At 31.8% G+C, this 26,507-nt stretch overlaps 1 protein-coding gene across 4 annotated transcripts in view; it reads left to right on the top strand.

The window, feature by feature from the left end:
• The first annotated feature begins 10,427 nt into the window (after positions 1-10,427).
• Positions 10,428-26,507, top strand: part of LOC126749071 (prostacyclin receptor) — a 33,269-nt gene continuing 17,189 nt past the window's right edge. For 2 of the 4 annotated variants that reach the window (XM_050458692.1, XM_050458689.1), the window contains exon 1: positions 10,428-10,576. The gene's annotated coding sequence lies outside the window, so the exon portion shown is untranslated. The other 2 variants (XM_050458690.1, XM_050458691.1) reach the window with 2 other exon arrangements.

Raw genomic sequence — 26,507 nt, forward strand, 5'->3', positions numbered from 1 at the left:
CGTGTTAACATTTTTACCATCACAACCGATTGCCCTAATGGAGTTTAAACTTATTGATTTGGCCTTTAAACAAGAAATCATACTTTTTACAATATTGGCAGATGTTCCAGATCCTTTAATTGTTAAATGGTCAAGATACTTGCTTTTTGGTTCTTCTATAGAGCTATGTGTTCTTCTTGTCTGATAACACGGCGTCCTTCACTTAAAACCATAGTCTGATCTTTTCTTCCATCAAAATAAATTCCTCGTATCTTAATTTCGATATCACAATTTGGTTTTTTGGTGGATTTTTTGGTTTTGATATTTTATTGGTGTTTTAAATATATTATTTATGAACTATTTACAGTTATACCAAATCCAAAATAATTTTTTTATTTTAAGGTCATTGGGGCGCGGTCAAATTTTATTTTAAAATTTTGAAAAAAATACAACATTATTTTTAAACCATTCCACAACTTTTTTTCACTATACCAAATAAAATTTCGAACAAAAATTTTTTTCAGCCTTTTTCGGCCCGCCCTAAGTTTAAATACCTTACTAACGCTTTGTTGCGATTTGTGTGCTTCAGGGGCTTTCTTCTGTTATAGGCTAAAAACTTCTATTATTTATTGTTTTCGTAATTTATTATATTAATATTATGATCTGAAAAAATCAGAAGGCATTCAACTATACCTTCCTTCTCATTATTGACATCCCCTAGCAGTATACCATTAATCTTCTAGGTAAATTCAACTCTATTTCTATTAAGAGTATATACGCGTTATTGATGTACGCACCAAGTAGGTCTATAAGCCCTTTTAATTATTAGGGCATTAACTGATAACTAACGCAGAATTTGGTTTCAGACTTTAAAATTAAATTTTCTCAAAAACATAAAAATATGACCATTTCCTTTGTTTCCTATACTCTTAATATAATAGAATAATATAAATATCACATTATTAATTTCACCAGGTGGTTAGTAAGTAAGGGGAATAACGCAGTGTTCTTTTTCATGAGTACTATGCCGTTACTTCTAGGTTGCGCAGCGACTATAACCTCCTCGTGGCCATTGATAACAGGGACCTAGTACGGTCATATCCCTGCTGGATACTTGGCTAATATTGTCGGGTTAAAAGAGAAAACTCTAAACAAACCCCAATCCAACAAGGAATAGCATATCTCCAGGGATTATTGGTGAGGTCCCAATTCAATAAATTGTCTTACTTCGCTACTGGGGCTCTGGCACAGTTAGTTGACCGTCTTTTCCAAACAAAAACAAAAAAAAGGATTACAATTAAGAGGCGCATACTTCTTAAAACAATAAAGAGACAGGAAAATCCTAAACTGAAACTTGAGCGGATAACATCCAGTGAAAGAAACAACCAAGAGAGGTTAAAGAGAGTCAAGGAAGTAAAAAAAAAAGGCTGATATGCCTACTCCTAAAGGGCCTTAGTAAGGAGGAGGCCTATGCCAAGGCTCGACTCCCAATGGCAGCAGACTAAGAGGCCGAGGATAGAATATGTGGCCCGAAAAAGCAAGGGTCTAAAGAGGATACACCACCTGAAGTCACAGCGAAAAAGAGATCCAATTGTGTGAAAAATCAGCCACAATCGAAGCTGTCAAACAAGCTAATGTCTACTTAAAGGTGACCCACTGCCTCATTTAAAGACGTCACAACGGGAGTCAAGTTTGCGGTTCTGGCAATGGACTATCCAGAAACGTTCCTCACGACCCATTATAGTCATAATTAGCTGATAAGGATCAGACCACAAAACCTACTCTTCTGGGTTGTACTTACCAGGTAAGATATGTAGTTCTGCTTGTAAGGATATAATGGGTAAAGGTAAACATCACCGACTTAACACCATGGTAGGGAATCTCGCTGCATGCCATGGAGGAACATAGGATTCTTCAATTTTGCATCGCAGTCCAATATTTCCCAAACTCGACTGCACTGGACACGAGCCAGATCTTGGAGGAGCAAAATCAAAGTCTCTTCGTTAAACTGTACCGACTGCTAAGGGCTCTCTATTACTTGGTCCTTTAGGTGGACCAAAAATCAGCAGCCAAGTGTGACGAAGAGACTTTTTTGCCCCTCCAAGATCTGGCTCGTGTCCGGTGCAGTCGAGTTTGGGAAATATTCCACTGCAACCCAAAATTGAAGAATCCTATGTTCCTCTATGGCATTCATACGGAAGCGTTGATTTAGCCAGTTGAGGTGGTAGAGACGAAAGTCGCCCTTTTAAATCAGAGGTAACTGAGTGAAGTATGTCCAGGCAAATCTTCATCATACTAAGGTTACATCGGCTACAACTAACAGGAAGTTTGTTGCTGGCATGGATAGACCCCGATCACTAGCTGTGATGCGAATGCCCATATTACAGTATGGGGAAGCACGAACACGAACAAAAGGATAAGTCACTCTTAAAATACCCAATACTCACATGGGGTTTGCAAATACGGCGAATAGTCCAACGGTTTGCAACGTCATTGATTTGAGTCTCGTAACTAACAATTCATAAAATGATCAGTGACTGGACGGTCTTCGGAGAGGACTCCATGCCAGATCATAAACACACTCTTTTTGAAGTAAAGTAATCGATGAAGAAGTCTAGTTTTTCGATGAAGAAGTCTAGTTTATAAGCCCTACATAAGCCCCAGGGCAACATATTGATTGAAATACTGGCAAGATCTGCAGTCTAGAATCATTGTAAACATATTCTCCATTACATTGGATGCATCTTTAGAGAAACTGATACAATAATATCCTTATTTCAAAAGAACTGCCCTGTCAAGAAAAAATCCTCCATGAAAAGGATAACTTGTTGGAATAGAAATCTTTGGCACTTGCAGTAATGTGGAATTCTAAGCAAGATTGGAATTCAATGGAGTCAAAAGAACTGAAATGGAACTTTCTTAATGACGTTTTGATACTTTCAATGGTTCCTTAGAGCTTCTACTTAGATCTCACCTTTCTGACTGCAGGTTCGGATACTAACACTAAAGTGGCATGGTTAACGTGGGAATAGACCTCCGGAATTTCCCGAGTCCTACAAGCCAATTAGTCTATCTTCCTTTTAGTAGAAGATAATGGGAGAAATTATTGAACCAGTACCTCAGGAAGTAGGGAGGTCTCCATGAGACCGATACTTTCAATGAATCATTAGAACTTCTTCTTAGAACTCACTTTTCTGACTGCAGGTTTGGATACTAATACTGAAGTAGCATGGTTAAGGTGAAAACAGAAGGTGGGAACAGACCTCCGAAATCTCCCGAGTCCTACAGGCCAATTAGTGTATCCTCCTTTAAGTTGAAGATAAGGGGAGAAATTATTGGACCAGTATCCCAGGATGTAGGTAGGTCTTCATGAGACCGTCCATGGACCCCAATTCGCTTATAAGAAGGGAAAATCAACTATTATAGTATAGCACAAGATAGTTCGAGATATCGAAAAGGCCAGGAAACAGACATGTGTGTGCTTGGAAGTGTATATATGGACATTGAGGCCGCCTTCGCTAACGCTGACTTTCCCGCAATGGAAATAGTACTCCCTAAAAGAGAAGCTGATCCGACTATAGTGAAATGGGTCAGTTGCTTGGTGAACCAAAGGTCGATTAGGGCTTGACTTAAATACAATGATCTGTCGCTGCCGTTAATGAATTCCCACCTGTTCAGGGTACTTATCGGAGAGGGCACAAGACCAGCGATTATGCGGATGATATCTCCGTAATAATCAGGTGAAACTACGCAAAGATTATTGCAGTACGAATGCCCTGAACACGACACTTCGAAGGAGCTATCTCTAAGGCCGGCGAAGACAGCCACTGTACCATATACCAGGAAAAGCGTGATGACGTCCCCGTTTTTGGATGAGCAACATCAATATAGTTTCCAGGGACGGGGTGAAATATCTGGGTTTTGTCTTGAATAGAAAACTCACTTGGGGAGCGCACCCCGAAGCAGTACTGGAGGCAACGTGGAATTTTTGGACGGCAAGACAACAACTTGGTAGATCCTGGGGCCTGAGCCCCATGGTAAGACCCACGTATGGGGCTGGTATGGTATGGTGATATGGTGTAGGAAAACTGATCAGAAGACAGCCATATCGAGATTGTGCAGGCTACAAAGCCTCGCATGCCGACCCACCTTAAGGCAGACAATCTTACTAGTCACCTGTCAATCTTGCGGAAAATGCACATATTGGCTGCACATATAGGTCCAGACTCCAGATTATTATTGAAATGCCGCAGCAGGCTCAATGACCTGCACTGGGATTCTAAAATCACGACTCGACACGATTACTCGATATGACTGATTCTAAATAAAATTTTCAGTCGTGAGTGTCTTGCGGATTGCCTAGTTTTTAACGATTTGTCGACGACACGCTTGGATATATCGTATACACCAGACGATATAGCTTCTTCCTTTTTTAATACGTGCATAATGTAGCAGCATCCTTTTTTAAACGTATTTGTTTCATTTATTGTTTACCAATAGTCATACCAGGCATTTTTAGTTATTATATATATTATCTATGATACCAGGTTTTCATTAGTATATCAAGAAGCTTTCTTAAACACAACAACTAATAGATTTAATTCGACCCTATTTTCCACAACCTTCTGTTAATAATAGAGGCAGAGGAAATAGAGTTACCATTGAATCAGCAGTTTTAGTACATATATCAAGATTTTATGCCACATATTATTACCAAAGAAGCATTGGACAAGATTTTAAATTTTAAATTAGCGAAACTACTACAAGTCATTGGATCCATAAAATTACTGAAATTATTGACAATCACCTTGCTGACCGATTCATTAATTTTTCAAATATAAGAGATTAGAGAAATTATTAAATTAACATTTATAGAGAGATCCAATTTCCCTGGTGTTCTAGGTCCTATTGATTGCACACATGTTGCCATATTAAAACGTTTAAACATACCAAAATTGGATGAACACAACCAGTTTTTGTGATTTTCCATGAATTCAATTATGATTTTCCAATGGATAGTGATGATTTTAAACGACAATTTTTTATTTTAAAGAAATAATATAGGCATATATTTAAATAAAAAAACACGAAGGCGAAAAAAATTAACAAAATAAATGAAAACTCTTGTGTTTATCAATAGAAAAGACAATTGACGCTTCCATCTGTCAAATATTAGGGAAAATAACAAATATATCCCAAGAAACCTAAATCAAATCGAATAAAACGAGTTTAGCCGACGATTGAAATTTAGAATCACCCTTGTCGTTACGACTGGGTCGCGATCGAATTCGAAGTCGTGATCGTATCGAGATCGAGTCGTGATTTTAGAATCCCAGCCCTGGAATCTGGGTACCAGGACATGAAAAACCCACCATGAATAAGATGGCGCAGTGCAAATTGCCACCCTGGGCGAGACCCCATTGCACTATATTACATTCTAAATCTGCAGTGATTATAAAATAAAAACGTGTAAACAATTTACAATAATAATGATAACACATCCACAAAATAAAAATCATTTCTTTATATGTATAACCTAAACAGGATGTTTTACAGGCAATCCAAAAAAAATTGCAAATTATTAACAATTTCCTAGTGGAAAAATTAATTCATTGCTTAGTGAATTTTTTCGTAAGTAAAGACTGTCATTTAAATGCAAAATACGTACATATTTGGTGACTCTTTGCGACGACACGTTTTTTAAAGTGTACTAGAACGCACACATTATTCGATTAAATATACAATAATGTTTTATTTTATACGTGATTCGCTAAGTGATTTAGACAAATATATTTTTATTATAATCAGAATTCTTTGAAAAGAATTTTTTACGTGGCAATTGCATTAGAACAACTTTATTAGTTATATTAAGTGATATATAGTGATATAGTATGCTCGATTCTCAATTTCCTAATGTAAAAACTAAAAAGCTAGATAATTTTGGGTAGCTGCGGAAAACCTTATAAGGCAATGCGTTTAATATAAGCAGGACTTAAAGCGAGAAAAGATATATTTAAATATATTTTTTTATCTAACATTTTTTAAATTTTTTCCTAATTATTAACCTAAAATCTTTTCCCTAAATTAACTTTGTAGATTTGACCAAGTGACTATACAGATTTAAATTTCCCGCCTCTTGATTCTGTTGGTAACATATGACATTCTCTGCGTTTCCTAAGTTTAATTTTTTTTTCTGTTTTGTTTTAAAGTTATTTAAACTTCTGGAATCATTAGTACCAAAGCAGTTCATTAGAAAAAATAATTTGAAATATATCAAGTACCTCTTTTACATGGGGTATTATTTGTCTGTTTGTCAATAGTTGTCAAAAGTTTTATTTCTATGACCTCTAAAAGTTAAGAAGTGCGATTTTTTACTATTTATATCCCAGAAAACAGTATTGCTAAATATAGCATGCAGTATATCATTTTTAAAATTTTACGAGATATAATATAAACTTTAATAATATATATAGAGTGTTCCATTTATCAAAATAATCAATCCTAGCATTTTGGCATCCTAGTGGCAGCTTTTCAATATTATTAAGAGAGGTCTAAAATAGGAGATCTTTGACAAAGATGCTTTTGCAAGCTACTGGAAGCTGATCGGTTTCAGACTACACAGCGCCCTAAAAAACTTGTATATTGTATATATCTATCATCTATTATAATCAAAATGAGAATTACAGGACATTTTTGAGAATTTGATATTTAACTCTTTATTTTAATAATATTATCGCTATCTGATGAAAAATTACGGGTTTAATTCGTTCAGATATATATATCCTCAGGAATACCTTTATTTTGCTGTACTATTTGGTGGCTCTTGGACTTGCAGATAAAACTATATTTAAAGCATAAGAAATCTTATAAGTTCTGAAGACATTCTGAAAAGTAGTAAAAGATTTATAAGAAAATTAGCATCAATATAACCCAACCAACATACACCACAGCAACTCATATCTTTTATTTAGGGTTGTTTTTTACTATCAAAACTATCAAAACCGTTATCAGAAATCTCTTTATAAATAAAAAAATATATAATAATTTTTTAAGTTGTTCTTAAGTTTTGCTAAAAATGCTCGTTAATGTTTAATCATATTTAAAACTTTAAATTTAGTGGCTCTTGGACTGTGATTTAACAATTTTGTTAAGTCACAGCCCAACCCAACCCAACCCAAAATGTATACGTGAATTCAGAAAACCTAAGACTTTCCTGTTTTATTATATACAAAGAAATATATATAAAGAATCTTTCCATTTAGATTTCTAAAGAAAATTCCAAGATATTTATGGTGTATTTCCTGAAGGGTCTGATCAGATAATACTTATCATTCGTATCGTTTTTTCCACAAGCTGCAATAAACGTAAATAAATATAAAAAAAAACAATAAATGAAAAATTAATATATGAAAAATTCATAATAATAAAATAAACTAGTACCTCTGATAAAATCGACGTATTACAGATTTCAGGGAATATGAATTTAAGTACTGATATTAGTAATCTCAGCTACTATAATATAATGCATTAACTAGGGGAAGTAACATATCCTAGAGAAAACATAACGCGATAATCCGTTAAAAATTTTGCACTAAATACTAGTAGTGAATGTGATAAGATAAGAGGCCTTTTTTTTCTTACACTTAAATTATTTTTATTGTAGATACAAGCAAAATACGATTTTTCTTTAACTTTGACTGTGGTACTAGTGCCGCTGATTAATGTTCCTTTTAGTTTTTAGTTAGTGGATGTCTATTTTAATTTTTAAAATAGTTTACCATAATTTTAAAAAATATGTCATTGATATGTTAGTTTGTTATTATGTTTTTACAATTAACCTGCCTGAAAGTGATTAGATCCCCCCAAATAAAAAAAGTGCAAACCGTACTGATAATTATCGGTTTTTTGATTCCCAAAAGGTCGTCCCCCAATTTAACAAAATGTTATTTTCTTTTCAAATAATTACGACTTAGTTTCTTATTTATGTTATACACTGCTCATACCTTATACTTTTGTTATTTTCTATCTGTAAAGTTATTCGTTGACGGACTTTAATAAAGGTTACACCCAATTAGTCAAAAGAAAATTCTATGTCTAAAACGTGGTTATTCCCATTATGGTATCCCATTTCAAAATTATTAATCGCCATAAATACATGTTTACTTATTTTAAAATTGGTGTAGAGCATTTAAAACACAAAACATCATAAAAAGTAATTTTTCTATAGTTGTTTGACCCAAATTTAACAGTTTCAAATTATTCATAAATAGAGCAGAAAATAAGCAAATACGTCAAAAATGAATATTTAGATAACATATTGCCTAGGCAACCCGGTATATTTCCTTAACTTTCTTAGCCACCGAGTATACTTGAGGACTAGATAAAAAAATGTTTTTATTCAAAAATTCACCTGACTTTATGGAAAAGCCCCGGTGGAAAAATACTAATGTACTTGTAGCGTACTTTAGCTATTAATAATCTATATGTCACATCAATTGCCATTATAATATAAAGACAGGCTGTTTCGGGAGGAAAGGGAAACATTTTGGGAACATATTGAGAAGGTCGAAATAAAATAAATTAACTCATATGTTTTAATCCGATTCTTAACCGTTTCTGAAATAATCGACTCTAATGTTTTTTTTGTAAATTTTTGGAATAATTACATTCTCTGTATTTCTAACTCACGTGGCAAGTATTTCATCATTGTTTGTTAATACCTATTTTAATTGACTGGTAGTTTTGACAAGCATGGTTGTTAGTTTGATTGATTCTGAGCATTTCAATTTGAAAAGAGCAAAGTTTCCATTACGTAATGCCTTACACATTCACCCATAGGGAGTATGCTGATATGATATTCGTGTATGATTTCTGTAATGGTAGCGCCTTACGTGCTGTTGATGAATACCAACGTCGTTTTCTAAATCGAAGAATTCGTAATCGAAAAGTTTTTCAGTAGTTTTTGCAAATGCTCGGGAAACTGGAGTGTTTTCAGCGTAAGAATTCATTCTAAACGAGAGCAGGGACTAAATGTGGAAAATGTTCTGGATATGGCTGTTAGTACGAGGCGGATTACAAAAGAACTTCGATTAGCATCACATGTGGGTGTGGAAGACACTTAGAGAAAACGATTTTAAGCCTTTCCATGTTCAACTGATTCAACATCTTCAAGAGGGTGATTATGCCTTAAGGGTTAAATTTTGCAAATGGACCCAATAAAATCGAGGACTATATAAATACATTTTATTTAGCGATGAAGCTCATTTTACCTGCAATGGAGTTAATAACTGACACAATGAACATCGTTGGTGAACAGATGAAATGAGTTCCTGCCACGTTTGAACGAAACATCGATTTAGTGTTAACGTGTGGTGTGGAATGCTGAACGACCAGTTGTTTGGTCCTTTTGTGTTAGATGAGCGTCTTACTGGAGAAGGATATTTACGCTTTTTGGAAGACTATTTAATACACATGTTGGATGATGTTTCTTTAATTGTTCGACACCGAATTTATTTTCAACACGATGGAGCCCCGTCTCATTTTAGTCGCCGAGTGCGTAATTTCTTAGGCAATCGTTTTCCTGATCGTTGGATTGGCAGAGGAGGACCTCAAGTTTGGCCACCGAGGTCACCAGACTTAAATTTACTGGATTATTGCCTCTGGGGATGGATGAAAGCTCTAGTGTACAAAATACCAGTAGAAACCGTAGAAGGACTCCACAATCAAATTTTGAATGCTTCAAATATTATTTAAAAAAATCCTCAATTTAACGTGCAACACGAGCGCTTAACAAACGTGCTGCAGCTTGCCTTGAAGTTGGTGGGGGTATTTTCGAAAACATTTTAAATTAGTGGAGTTTTGTTTTTTTACTAGTATTTGTTTTTGTTGCTTTTAAAATAAAAAAAATCTTACAAAAAAACTGCAGAACCGATTATTTCAGAAACGGTTGAGAATCGGATTAAAACATGGGTTAATTTATCTTATTTTGACCTTCTGAACATGATTACAAATAATTTCCTTTCCTCCCGAAATCATCCCATTATATCCATCAACCCTGTATATCATCCAATAATAATCATCTTTAAATGTAAATAAAAAATAAAGTAAAAGACATGGTGCTTTATTTCAAGAAATAAGTTCTTTGCAATCCTTACTTTTCTGATACATTCTTTTAATAATTTGTAAACTTTGTCGTTTGGACATCCGGTAACCTAATAAACAATATCGATAAATTTCAAGGCCCAACAGATTTTCCATCTTTCCTTTTTACTTTTCATCATTTGTCATTAATCCAATATTTTCCCAAAAATAAAACTAAAAACAAAAATATCCCCACAAATAAATTCGCGCATTGAGTGCGGGCGTAGCGAATTTTGAACACTATGTAATAAAAAAACAGCGAGAATTTGCGAGCGTTGATTGGCCAGCCGTCCTTCACGTGGTATATCAGACAATCGAGGAGGAGAGCAACATAATATATTTACGAAATTAATGAAGATCAATCATTGTTTGTGACAAGTTGGGGTGCTGGTTATTTCTCCAAGATCCTCTTTGAAGTGTTGTTTCGCCAAAGTTGGAGAGTTGGAGGAATTTCTTGGTAAGCCTTAGCATAATATTTCTTTTTGAACAAAGCAAATATTTTTTTTACGCGTAATTTCTCAATTTTCAATATTTTTAGTAAAATCACAAAGTATGCATGTCTATTAAAACAAAGATGTTGTGCATTATCATAATAAATATTCTTGTATAATAAACATGTTTTTCGTAGTTCTTTTAATTGTTAACTTTTTGTCATTACTTTTTAAAAATCAATATACCTATAATATTAAACGCATAGTCTATAAAAAGATTGCTTAAATACCCTAAATTTGTCAAAAATGTATATGAATTATTTGAATCAAATATTTGACTTTTGAAGATATTTTAATGACATTTATTTATAGAGGAGTAAATTTGCGCGAGCCCTAAACATTTACTTTAAAAAAATTATCTATTTTGTGTGCTACTATATAAGGGTTTGCAAGAATCGTAGCCTTTAAAAAAAGTTTTTTTCTACTGTTTTTTGACATTTCCGCTTTATTCAGACATTTTATCTTAATCTCATAATTTTCTTTAAACTGAATTCAAATATCTTAAAATTATTTAATTACTATTTGCAATTGGATAGGATATTTGATTTAAGACATATATCACGTTTTTATTCTAGCGAACAGCCATTACATCGTAAGAATCGAAGAGTTACCCTCTTATCATAAACTTGCGTGTTAATTTGTTGACATTTAAAATAACTTACATACTCTACTCAGATTCTATATTTTGAGTTAATTCAGATGAAAACTAATTTTGAAAAAAGAAATTTGCAGGATTGTATAAACATATATGACATGAGAGAATGACAAATAATTTGAAATATTCACAAAACTGCGTAAATAGGTTTGAACGATATATAACTAAATTTGTGTTTAGACTTATTAATTGAATTAAAACACATGAATTAAGCTTGTACGGATATTAATAATTTATTAAATGTTAGGCTGAGTGTACTTTTTATGCATTAAGTATGTATAAAGAATATATATACATATTCTTTATAAATATTTTATTATTGATATTACGTGAGTAAAAACATTATATATAAAGAAAATTATATGTTTGAAAAAGAACCAATTTAACACCGAAAGTTAAATAACGAAAGGATAGGTTAGTTGGGTTATTTTGGATATTCCAACTATATATTATTTTTTCTGCTTCTGCTTCTCGATCCGTTAGTTGAAAATAAAACAAATAAAGATAAAAAAATAGCTTTACAGCCATATAAAGGTGGCCTAAGATGTAAAACGGAGCTTTATATTGCAAATATTTAATAAACTGCAAGTAATAATAAAAGAATGTATAAGAATCAAAGAAGACTTTATATTGAAAAATACCAATTTATTTATGTATTAACGTGGTCAAATACATAATTGACAAAATCGTCACCAGGCTCCTGCTATGCTCCGTATATATTTCACCGATCACATAAGTATATGTTAAATGTGTCTAATAATTTTTTAATGCTTCAAATTATTTCTGTCGATTCTAATAAAAGTTGGCATTTTTATAAGCAACAATTAAAAAAATGACAGCAATCGGTATAGTGTTATGTTTAAGGATCTATGATATAAAAAGCATATTCGAGTTTTTAATGTCCCAAAATGCCTATATGGTTTGAGTCCTAACATATAGCGATTGGTGCCTAAATTAGTTTGAATCGTAAAAATAAATTCAATTACAAAAGTGTTACGTTGCTGCGTTTAAAGAAGCTAAATTTTAAAGATCAGGGAATGATCTGGTCTATATATAAAAAAAAACATTATATATAAGTTTACATTAATTTATTTTATGATTATTTAGTAAATATAAATCTTATACTAGATTCACATGGACATAAGTTTTAGAAAATATATATTGGAAAACTTAGAAGTTTTTTCTGAATTGAAACTTTCAAAAATATTTAAAAAAAATGTAAACGGCGTTTACTAGGTCGCTTTTTTTTTGAAAACCAATTTGTATCAATTCAAAATGTGTAATTGGTAAAATGTGTGCTATAATCTTCGTAAATAATAATCAGATAATCCCCTATGCCACTCCTAAAGTTTAAAAAAATCTTACAGCTATTCTTTAGTGCTTATAACAAAATTAAAATATTAAAATACGAACAGCAATGATCGAAAAAAGCCTAAAATTGCATAAAATTAATTTTTTTTTTCTAATTTTTTCTTGGTTTATTTATAGTAGAATATATTATGAAGTACATTTATAAGTCAAAGATAAAATTAAGTTTTGAAATATTCCCAAAATATACACTTCCAAAATAAACATGGCTATAGGCAAAATAAAATCCTTTATAAATTAATATGCCACAACTAAGTTTAATTCAGCTTGTTTTTCAATAAAATAAATTCCTATTTATTTCCAAAGACACATAAAAAGATTTAAAAAGAACATTACAGTAACAAATACAGATTGCATTAAAGTAGTTGAGGAAATTTAAAATACGTATACATTCCAAAATCCCTCCAGTTAAAGTCATTAAATACATTGGCTTAGATTTCTTGATATTCATAAATAAAGTGAAGTAGCGAGATTCTTACCTCACTGCCTCAAGTAAAAGAATACTAGGCCAAGATCTGGGGAGGGACGAATTCTCCTGGTCCTAGCAAGCCCGTGAAAATTAAGAATAATAATGCTTAATGCTAAAATTCCTCTGATATAACGGTGAACATCAGCATGAGTTCTAAAAGTTAGGACCCTGTCCGTCACATGCAATAAACAACTAAGAATATAAAGCTAACGGAATATAAAAACATTGCCCCTTCAAAATAGTCCCGTACAATTATGGCAGTATCTAACACCAAGAATAATCCTTATATAGTATCTCCGCAGTCCAAAAATTCGTTGGGCTTAAGTGGAATGCTTCTAAGCCAGAACTGATATAGGCCATATTCGTGTCAAAGAAACCATTAATACCGACAGATTTCGAATCAGATAGATATAGTGTGATAGCTTTTTGGACATAACTTAGCAATAAGAGCCTTCCAAGTGAACCTTGGATATCGGTAAACCCTCCATAAGTTTAACCTTGCTTTTCCAAGAGGTCAAAAGATCCAAATGTACCTAATTTCGCCTTAGTGTAAAATTAATCGTCTGCATGTTTAAAGTACAAAGACAGAATAAAAATGTATCAAGGACAGCTGCAAAGCCATTTCACACCTGATTACCAACTCCTTAATTGCACTTGAGCTACTATTTCTAAACCCATATTGGTTCTGATAAAACTGATCACCGTTTTTGAAAATAATGGCTTATTTGGGTTTTAAATTTGCAATTGCAATTGCAATAAAATAAAATGATGGGCAGAACTTAAATAGAGCGATAGTTTGGCATATGATCAATTGAACCCATATCTTTATAAATAGGTTTTTCCCTTGCTGTTTTAAGTGGTTTGATTGATTTGTTAATGGATTGACTAGAATTTCTTTCATAATTATTATTATTTTTTCTATTAATATCCATAAAAACTTTACTCATTGATAGGATAGATGGAAAAGGGAAAGACGATTACATAAGCTCTTGATTTAAAATTATGCTCAGATCAGAACGTCCTGTGTAAATTTGACTGATGTCGAATTATAGATCATCTTGGATTAACACCGTTATTATTAATAATAATATCAAATATATTGAACATTGCCCTATTATTCACTAGTTCGCATACAGGCTTTTCTGACATGTTACATATATTATCAAAATATGTCATATAAGTAAGATAGGTAGAGGCATACATTAATACTCTTACATATTAACTTAACTTTAATAGCCTATTACATAATAATTTCGGAAAGGTAAAGCTTTTGACCTAGAATTTAGTGAATCCTTACCTATTATCTAAGTATTTATCCATGGCAGATTTATTCAAGTTTATTTTAGGAAACCGCGATATTTTTTATTTCCGCTTGAAATTAGTCTATTTTATACTAACCATATATAAAATTATTAGAATAACTACAGCTCTATAAATATATCTGACAAGGTAATAAAGCGCTTGATATATTTGGTCAACAACTCAGTTATGCTTTATTTATTTATCAAAAATTACTAGGTGGATCTATGATTGTACTCTTTGGTGTGTCGCTAACGATCTTTGGGAAAAAAATTAAAACAAGACAATTGAAATGTAGAATTTTTAATTATAATGTGGATGTAATCAATTTTAATCTAAAAGTAATAAATAGCCTTTTAAGAAATATGTTAATATATATATTTGCTTCCTTGGATTAGTTACAGCCTTAATTGGCAAGTCCAGTATTATATCGTTGTATTGTATTTTATAGATAATTAAATTTTTATTTAAAATCAAGGAGCAAATAGGTATGTCTCATCTGTTCTACTCTTTTATTCTTATATGATGTCGATTAATTTTAATCTATTTGGGTACAATTATTGCTGTGGATAATTAAGTACAAGTGACTGCTTATTGGGTTTGTCATGGTATACTTGAAAATAAGCATTTACATTTTAAATAGATAGATAATATCTTTGTTGAACAAATGAAAATTTTAGCAGGTATAAATAATAATTATAGAATAAGAAAAGAAATACATACAAAAATCATGAATTTTCACAAGCCATTCACAGAATCCAAACAGTTGCACCCGACAGTATACACTTTGTTGTAATTATTGCCCAATTGAGATTCAAATAGAGAGTAATGTTTCTCGTTACCTTATATTTAAATTTCTGGATATTGTATTTTTTGATTTTGTCAGATAAGGAGTTGTAAAGTTTAATCGAGTAGTATGTGAAAAATCTTTTAAACGTGATAGTGTGATATTGTGCAACAGTGAATATATTTTTTGTCTTATATTAAAGTGATACACATTATTCCTTGGACAATATTTAGTCATTTTGAGATGAAGAGGAATTGGGGGCTGATAAGAGCCCGTGCACAGAAGTTGCCAAATCAAGAGTTTCCATATTTAACCATTTGCACTCGAGTATTTTGTATCATTAAATCGCAAATTCTCATCTACCAAAAGCCCTAGATTTTTTGCGCTCATTACAAAGGATAATTTTGTATTTTGTAAAGTGAGAGAAAGATTTTCTTTTACATATTCCTTTATTTTTCTAGGACAATAAAAAGCACTTTGGTTTTATCAGAATTTAATTTTAAATTATGTTGTAAGGATAGGGAACTAACAGTTTCCAAATCCCTGTTAATATTACTTTGGGCTTATTGTATTTTTGATAAATGAAGCGAGAGGGAGAGTTGTTTGTCGTCAGCATATACTTTAATTTTGCAGGTTTCTATAGATGTTATTATGTTAATAAAGTAAATGATAAAGAGCAGAGGGGACAGAATAGAACCTTGAGGAGTTCCAGACAGAATATTTACAGTTGATGATTCTTTGTTATTATATGATATTTTTTGTTTCCTATCGCTTAGAAAAGATTTTATGAGTTCAACAGAATCTTTATTAAAAGTATAGTACTTCAACTTTGCGCGGAAAAGCCGGTGATCGAGCGTATCAAATGGTTTGGAGTAGTCCAATAATATAGGTCCACTTACTAAACCATCATAGAGTCAGGAAATTTTTTTTCAGTTAAAAATTTGAAGATTTGATTATAAAGTATATTTTCTAATATTTTAGACATGGTAAGAATAATGCTAATTATGCGCAGCTGGGTGCAATTTTCTGCACTTGCTTTTTTTAGAAAAGGGGCAAATCTGTTTCAATTTACCATAAATCTGGAAGAATATTATATTAAAATGCACCTATTTACCAAATGTAAAATTACATGTTCAATAAAAGAGATTTTGATATTAATGCCATCTGATCCTAACGCGTTTGTTTTTATTCAGTTTAAATTGGTACAAATTCTTTCACTATCGCTAGTTCAAACTTGAAGTGATTGAAATTAATTTGGTTAATGCGGAGAAATGTTTTGTAGAAAAGATGAAAAGTATGAGTTTATTTCTTTCTGATTTAACAAATTGTTAGGTGTTTCTTTTGACTTGTTAGAATGTACATTTAAGTCTTTTAAGGTTCTCCAAAGCTTAGCAGGGATGTTTTGGCTTAAGGTTAGGATAATTTTTCATTTGCTGCTCGTACCATTGGCACCAGACGATTTTTTAATCATTTGTAAGTTTTTCTGTTTTGATCGTTTTTATTATTTTTTTGTATTTTTGCTAGGATTTAATTTTTAATTTTTTTATTTGTATGATTTCTTCGGTTAACCAGGATGCCTTGGATTTTGTAATACTTGTTTCCTGAAATGGCGCATGTCTGTAAAATAAAGAGGTTAGAAGTGTGTTAAAAATAGCGATTTTGTTCCTAATATTTCTGTCGAAAAATAGATATTGTCACTTTAAAATTCACTAAGTCACTTTGATATATATTACCTGTTTCATTTTGTCAACTTTAACAAAAATATTGCCGTAATATGGCCATGATGACTTTCCAAATTACCTAACAAAAATTCTCATTCCCTCAGTTTTCTTAGTAAAACGATGTCTAAACTACTAGGTTTTTTAAACCAATGTTTGTATTTCCAAAAAGTGTATGCTAGTATTCAAATACTTGAGATATAAAGGTGTTTCTTTCTTGTCTTCACACCCTACTGTCTACTGTACTAGAAATTCTTCTAATACAAGCATAGTATATATATCTTCTATGGTCTATTTTTTTGTTAATACATTATTTATTTTTTGAACATCATAAACTAGGTGCTAAAATACATTTAATTAGGAGTTAACCGATATGAAAGTTAATAGGTTCCACCACAATGAAATTAACTACTAGGTATTAGTAAAATAAAACGTAATAAAGTTAAGAAATAAAAACAAAATTAAAACTAGCTTTTATTAACTTCCTACTGTAAAGCGCCAAATAAATAAATATATAATTTTATAGGCAATCAAGATAGCTTTGGTCTTGCAATTTTTTGTTAAGACGAAACTCTTCTCTGCATACTTAAATACTTTTGTTGATAGACCATTGTCGTCCATCAGTATATGTTATGAATACCAAACGACTATTTATTGTATTCCTATCTGTTTAAGGTGCAAAATGTAAGCCTTCCCTTATTGGATTCTGTTCGTAATTAATTAAAATAAAGATACTTTGTATATTAAATTATCGGGTCATAAACCATTATGACGATAAATAAAATTATCATAAAACAACTAAATTCTATCTCTTATGGCTCTCTGCATACGTAATTGTTTTTAACTGTTAAGATTTAGATTGGTAGGATACAATTATTAATGCGTACTTTAGATGTACATACGTACTTAAGTTTTTACAATTTAATTTCCTACAAAATTTGAGAAAAGAGATGCTTGTATTTGTAATAATAAGTTTTTAATAATTACGCATGCATCAATTAAACTAAATCACCTGTCAGAAAATTACTCAGACGGTAAACGAAGACTAAGTAAAGGTAGAAATAGAAACTCGCCCTAGGATATTTTATATGTAATATGACCAAAACACCTTCTATGCTGCACCCTTTAAAAGTTGTCACCCATATTATCTCAACATTTTTTAGAAACCCGTAAATGTATACCCGGGTATGTAACTTTTAAAAGTGTCGACTAGTTGTTGAGAGTTACAGCGGTATAAATAGGTTTTCGGACGTTCTTTAAACTCTGTTCTCTAAACATTCTAATAGTATTGTCAAATGTATATATTGCACCTTCAATCTTTATTAAGCCATAATTATAAACTTTATTAAGCCATGATTTTTTCCTTTTCTTCTTTTTTCAGTAGTGCTCGTAATATTTTATAGTTTGTTTACACTAAAAATCTATGAAAAAACTTTCATAAGGAATTCACCACTTCATAAGGAAATATTCATATAATAATATGTGTTTCAGGGTATATCTATTACTATGAAAGTTGGAAAGACCATAAAATGTCAACATTTACCATACATTTTTGGTGAAACATTTTCTATTAATTAAAGTAACAATAAAACTCCTAGTTAGGAATGTTTTTTGTATCAAACATATTTTATTAAAGATAATAACAAAGACTGGTGATAATAATATGAAGATAATAGCCACATATAAATCTTTTTTTATTTTTTATATAAAATATAAAAAGAATAAACAAAGCAAATGTTCCTATCACGTAATATTATTTATTGCAGCAACTTAAACTACCTTGACTACCTTCTACCTTGAAACGTCGAATTTTACAAAAGGCCCTTCTTCCCCTGTTACATTTAGCCAGTGTACATTACATCAGGTACTTTAATTCTCACGGTATTACCTTTTGGGTCGGCGAGAATTTTTTTTTGAAATTCGTAACATTTTTGTTGCTTAAGTTAAAAAATTCTCGTTTTGAATTGGGATAAAGACGTGCAGATCCTTTAACGCTTAAGATATAAACATCTACACTAAAAATCAGTCGGTGCTGTAGGTGAAAGCATGCTAGGTTGTGAGTCGGCCCCAATTGAATTTTTGCGAACTCCTCTTTCGTCTAAAATATAATCTTCTATACAGGGTGTTTCAGAACTATAGCCGAACCCGCACTATAGACGGGTGGAGGGTGAAGATTAGTGGGTAGAGACAAGAGAGTAATATACCTTGGACGTACTAGTTCTTACACACACTATATTATTACAATGACCAATTTAATCAAGTTTAGTTGTAAATTGTAGCTCCCGTGAGTGAGTTTAAAATCATGCCCCTACATTTTTGAGTTTTTTCTTAATTCGTCTGCTGGGTCTCATATAGGTTTGCGTTTAAAAACAGCCGCAATTAATTTTTCCTCAATTTTACTAACAAACACTACCTCGCGCCTGGTTGAAAATATCCAACATGTCTGATACTCAGGTGGCTTGCTTGGCGAGTTGCTACGCTGCTTAAGTTGGTGGGAGATCGCAGTGCGGCTGTTCTGGTTAAAACCGCTTGTCGGAAACATACCTTACGGGTTATTTAAAGGGTTGCTTAGCGCCTAGCTACCCACTACCCTCTAGGTAACTTGCTTGCACTGCAGCATCAGGTTATTAGATCAAACTTCTGGGGGTTGTTCAGTGCAACAGAAGAATCCATTTGAGTATAGAAACCCATGTCCGGAAATGCGTCACTACGCCACTACGGCCCTAAGACGCGTTAAAATTTATAAAAAACATTAATTACCCAAATAGGATCTGCTGCATTTATTTTTACCTTTTGTACATGATACCATAACAACAATTGTTTAAAATCAACGCTTATCAATGTCAATTCTCAGTGTCATGTTTAAAAATTTTATAGCTTACAATTTTTAAACATTTATTGCTAATGGAAAACTTTACCAATCAAGAATTGGCGGATATGCATTTGGCATACGGAGCAACAAACTGCAATGCAAGAGTAGCATCGCGGTTGTATCATGAACGTTATCCCGAACGACAGCATCCTGGATACAAAAAGTTTATTGCGGTTCATCGGCGGCTCGCTGAGACGGGCATATTTAAGACCAAGATGCATGATACTGGTCTTGCTCGAACCGTAAGAACGGTCGAATTTGAAGAAGAGGTACTTCAGCGAGTTGCCGATGAACCATCAAATAGCACATGTGACGTCGCTAAGAATATCAATACGAGTAACGCTTCTGTCTGGCGGGTACTACACGAGCAACAACTTTATCCTTACAACTTCGAGAAAGTTCAAGGTATGACTGCAGCCGATTATCATCCTAGAGTTCAATTTTGTCGATGGCTTCTGGATCACATCATTGCACAACCAAATTTTTTACGATATGTTTTGTGGACTGATGAAGCCTCTTTCACAAGAGACGGTATTTTTAATAGTAGGAATAGCCATGCTTGGGATGAAGAAAATCCTTATGCAATTTTTCCAAGAAAACATCATGGGCAGGCATTGTTGATGATTATTTAATTGGGCCATACCTTCTACCGGAAAGGTTAACAGGACCTATTTATCTGCGTTTCTTGGAGGAAGTTCTCCCAGAACTCCTTGAAAATGTTCCACTAAACGTTAGACAGCAAATGTGGTTTCAGCATGATGGAGCGCCGGCTCACTTTGCTGTACAAGTACGCGAGTATTTGGCTCAGCGGTTTGGGCACCGTTGGATTGCCAGAGGTGGAGCAGTTTCTTGGCCTCCTAGGTCACCCGATTTAACGTCGCTCGATTTTTTCTTGTGGGGACATGTAAAGTCTTTAGTCTACGAAACTCCAGTAGAATCAGAGCTAGACTTAATTGGACGAATAACAGCAGCATTTGAAATCATTCAAAACGAAGATCAAATTTTTAGAGTAGTCCGCCGAAATCATGAGCGGCGTTTAAATCGCTGTATTGAGGTTGGAGGAAGACATTTTGAACAATTGTTGTGATGGTATCATATACAAAAGATAAAAATAAATGCATCAGATCCTATTTAGGTAATTAATATTTTTTCTAAATTTAAACGCGTCTTAGGGCCATAGTGGCGTAGTGACACAGTTCCGGACATAGGTTCCTATATTCAAATGGATTCTATTGTTGCACTGAACAACCCCTAAAAGTTTGATCCCATAGTTCTGAAACACCCTGTATGGTGACAACTGAAATTTTCTCAAAAAGTGTTCAAGCAAGCTTCATGCTGTTTCTCACTTTTTATACTTAAAATTTTTCTGAGTTTAACGCTTAGCATGGCTTTTTCTGGACTATGGCATATTCTTTCGTGATTGTATTTTTGACGAACTGAAACAACGACAAACGTTCTGATTACTTACTTGAATCATTATGTTGCATCCCCGCAAGTAACATATTCACAATGCCCTGACATTTTACTGAGATTTGGGATTGATTATGCAGAGGCTTTTCGTGCACTATTCTAGTATTTTCTTACATAGTGCTTAGGCCAGATATGACTTGATTACTAAACTGTACAAGTGTCCAATATTCGAATGCAATATCGTATAAGCTGCGATTGGGTTTCATTTGAAATTTGTTACATATATTATGGTATGTATTTTTTTATTCCGTTCCAACTTATAAGTAACATCGTTACATCTCGGTACAGTTTACTGTTTTCGAATGTTTCTGAGTAATGCCCATGTCAAAGATCATATTTACTGACATTATGGTGAATGTTTATGCGGTGTTTGTTGTCTTTTGTGTAAAAATAACAATGTAATGTATTTTAGTTTAAAAACTTTAAACGAAATCATTATTTCGTTTTATTTAATTTCGAGGATAATGCGAGTGCGTGAGGGAACTTATTTAAAAGCCTTATGCGAGGCGTGATTAACCCATAGCGACTGACTACAACTAAGGTTTAAAATGCTAAAAGTTCTAAAATTTATTAAGAAATCTACAATACTGATTTTTGCAGTTTTTTCAAACAATACGTCAAATGGCGAATATAAGCAATAATATAAAAACTCATAATCGGAAAAATTGAGGATTTGATTAAATATTATAATTATAAATAAATTTTATAATTTACTGATTTCGGCCTAAGCCCTAAGGAATGTTTTGAAATCCAGATTGTTGATTTTAGCAAAAGGTGTAATAATAGAAGATTTTTATATGTCAGGAAAACCAGCAACTTTTAAGTAGTAATTTATTATATTTATTAAATGTATAGTATTCAAGGGTATCTACCTTATGAATGCAGTCGAATACTACTGCAGTTTAATTGCTGAATTCTCATCCATACCATAAGCACTTTTATCGTTGTTTCATGAGAACTTCTTGGACTAGTAAACAACTACTTGTAAGCTTCATAGGGGCGTTATGACCTATAAGGTAGTATCCTAAATAAATTCAAATCTAAAAAATAGGCACATCTCGAATATTGTCGATGTACTCTTATATACGTATTTTTTACCAAATAATTTTGTAGCATTCTAGTAGAATTTTGATGTTCCTTTATGTCTGAAAGAGGTAGAAGCGAAAGCTTAAAGTCCATTCTTGCATTGTGTGGATAAAGTAGTTTTCCTACAATTCGATATATTTCAGGTCTGATCCAGGCTCTTTTGCCAAAGCAGTTCATATTAAATATCATTCTTAAAAAATGTCTAAAAATTTGAGTCTTTGTGGGATACACTTTATGAGTTACACTTTCATCGCACATTTAAATTCATTATTGGTTCCTAAAAACTAAAAAACCATTTTATTTTGTGCGTTCTGGTTTTATAAAATTTAATATAAAAATGTTATGCTTCACGAATATAGTTTTCCATTTTAGTTATATTACATAAAAATTAGTTAATGTAATGAATATTTTTAGAAATATGTGTATTTAGTAGCTGTTTACTTCAGAAAATTAATCCATAAACCTGTCTAAAAAGTAAAATGATTAATAATCTTCAACAAAATTATATTCCATTATAAGGGAATATTTTAGGAGTTCGAGGAATATTAAGTAAAAGAATGTAATAAAATTATAGTAAGAAAATAATACCAAATGGTAAATAAACTGATAATTTTTTTTTTAACTCAGTTAAAACGTCAAATTTAGTGTCGAGGAGGCGATTATAGCAACTATTTTTATTTACTCACCTTACCCTCTATTTATAAATTCTTGGGTGTCAATAATAACTTAAAATTATTTAATCTAAGAGGCATGGAGTCTTGACTCTGTAAGCGCTGAAAGACAAGAAGAAGCAATTCTGATCTGGTCATCATTAAAAAACTGTCATAAAATTTTTTTTATATCAGCCATAAAATTTTCTGTATGTATTCCATTTTGGATTAACGAACGTATGTTACGGTATACCGGATGTGCGACCAAATTGAAAAGGTTCGATTTGATTTGAAGTCCATATATGATTCGTCTTCCAAGTAAAAGTTTTCTCATTAATGACACTTAACCGATGGACGGAGTATAATTTCTTAAATATTTTCTTAATAATATTTTTAAACATTTGTTGAAAAGTTGTTATATTTTATTAAATATAAATTATATTATAACATAATATAAACATAAATTATCATTTATTTAACTTTAATGGACGATGTTTTGATTAAATTGTACTTTTTATAATTGTTTATTCAAAAGTTTTTTGGTTAAACGATTCCTGCTAATTTAAAAGATGACTCTTTAAAACAATTTTTAATGATAACACTATTCACAACTACTTGTGCACAATAAAATATGATATAGTCAAATAATAATCAGTTAGTGAGAAATATAACTTATAATATGCAGGACATGTATTATATAAGCAATAAGCATTTTATTAGTACACAGAAGTAGATATAATAGGCATTTAGTTTATCAAAATGTTCTTGTTTACTACGTATAATATGGTTTGCTATGGAACAGTTAGGTTTTGATTTTTGTCGTGAAAGTTGGCCAATCGGGGTAAGAATAAATTAATGTTTGGTTGCCGAATAAAAAAATATTTTGAGTAGCATTTTATGGTAGAAATGTGATAGGTTGTTTTAGAAATATAATGTGAGTGTTAAATTTACGCCAAAAAAATTGCGATTAATTGAGAATTTCCTGCAAATTATAGATAAGTTGGCAACATCTCTTTGAAATGTTATCATGCTTAACTATTATTTGCATATTAATGAATAGATAATATATAAAGGATATTAATGAATACATTTTTGTCAATGCATGATAGATCCCCATAACTTTTTGACGTTTCTGATGACGGAACCAGAAAATTCCATTGCTCTCTTTTTTTTCTTAAATTGGTTTCATATGTGAGCCATTTACATTAACAATTATTATACATAACTCTGGTGTATTTTATACTAAGTTAATCGGAACAACTTTAAAAGTGGGGCATGGTCAATATACGCAACCACGCATTACAAGAAAATGCAAATATTGAGAGTGTTTGCGATATTTAACTTTTCCTATTCTTATTTTTCTCTCAAACTCTGCTTCCCATCAAGATACCTGACCATAGCATAAGCTATAAAATTGACAAAAATAAAAAAGCACAAAGTCACGGTCTTACAACATATACTTGCAGGCTAAACGTGTTTCGCTCTAGCTAGAGCATCATCAGGGCTTTAAAAGCTATACACAAACTTCATACTACATAAATAAACAATAATTTTTAGGTTATAAAGATTGTAATCTAGTTGAAGGAGTTGGTTTCTCACTACTTTTAAGTAACCAGATCAGGTAAATTATTCGGTTAGGTCTTTAGGTTTATATCTTTTTAAATTATAATTATATTAATAGGTCTTTACATATATTTCAATAAGTTAACGTAATGCACTTTTTCAGGAATGTAAATTTAAACAAAAATTAAGTTTTTGTAATATGTCATGTAAAACATATGACAAATGAAAAGCCAATAATCTTGCTATCTGTCTAAATTCTGCAAACCGTAAAAGAAGAATATAGAAAATGTCTTTAAAGTTTTTTTGATCAATTATTTATAACATAACTTCTAAAATCAAAAAAATAAAAATCTCTATGGTCGACAATGGTGAAAAATTCTACTCCGTGTTATATGCTTTTTTTAAAATCAGATATTCTCCTCGATTACCTTCTTCAGCTGGCACCGTGACCATGAGAACTTGACAAACCCTGTATATTATATGAATGAAATAAATATCTGGAATCCATCTCTATAAAATCCTATATTCTTATCAAAAATATCAGTTCTTCTATTGATTTTTTCCTAGAAAATAGTTACTTGCAAATTTAATGGGCTCGGTTTTCATAACCACATTGTATATTTTATAGTTAAAAATACGTTAATGAAATCTTAATCTAACCAGTCGATACTGTGTTTTGATTGCATTTGTTTGGCGGCCTTATCAAACTAATTAAATACAACACACATGCTGGTAATAGCGCTTAACATAATAATTAACGATTTTTAGATATAATACATATAGATATGTATATTATTTATTATGCTTATATTATAAGTAATTAATAATTAGTAATTAAAGGCTGGTGCGCAAGGAGGACTTAAAAAAAAAAGTCGTAGACTTGGACAAAAATAATATAACTTGTGACAGTGTATGTTTATTTAATATAATTTTTTCAGGTTAAATTTCCTCTCAGAGAAATAAGATAGGCTCGGGGAATCTTTTTCACAAAAATGCTCTTGCTGTGTTGGCTGTTATTCTTTCCTGCTAAAGCCGGATGAGTTTTAGTTCCAACTTTTCCAATGCACAATGTCAAAGAAAAATCTGATACCGTTTCTTGGCAATATAATAAGCATATGTGCTAAAGAGTCTGTGTCTTTAAGATATCGATTATAGGTTCTGAAACTACGTGGAATATACGAGTTTCTTCTGTTTCGAACCACCCTACTAACCCAAATATTCCATACCAATGTTTTTAAATCATATGGGCTATACACCAGCATGGCTATAACACCTATATTTTTCAAATAATTTTAAATGCATAGTAACTAAAGACGTGCTGATTAATAGCAAACTATTAGATTCATCGGAAGTATCACGCGTAAGATAGAATTTACCAATAAACTCTGTCTAGCGTTTTGGGCCGTGGAACATCGTCAGGGCTATGAGTTTGTCAAAAGGACGACTATAGTAAAACGGAAACAAAGAAAAATACATATAGGTCATCGTTACATAAATGGCTGTTGTTGAAAATTTGTGGGCCAAGCTTAAAGACGTAATTTATCGACTAGGCTTATTACGCTAATTTAAATGAATTTTTCATACTTAATATAAAAAGTCGTTATAGCACCTAACTTTTTATTCAAATATTCAGTAGAAATAATTTAAAAAAAAGAGTAGAAATTACTTCTGAGTTTTGTAATTAATCCTAGTATTGCCAGAGTTATTTTTTTGTTTTCTCAAAAAGAAATGCAAATTATATACATTGTGTCTAAAATCAAATTTGATAACCTTCAATTTTCAATAATTTAAAAAAAAAATTGTTTTTCCTTGCGTATTTTATGTAATAAGAGCCGCATGTGTATATTTATTTCTTTGATGTTTTTAAAGATCTCATATTTCGTCTTAATAATATTGCTGGTTTTGTAAATTAGGCAAACAAAACGAGAGGACGTATATAAAGTAGAATGTTTCGTTAGGG

The sequence above is a fragment of the Anthonomus grandis genome, chromosome 22 (assembly GCF_022605725.1).
Source record: "Anthonomus grandis grandis chromosome 22, icAntGran1.3, whole genome shotgun sequence".
Classification (NCBI taxonomy): domain Eukaryota; kingdom Metazoa; phylum Arthropoda; class Insecta; order Coleoptera; family Curculionidae; genus Anthonomus; species Anthonomus grandis.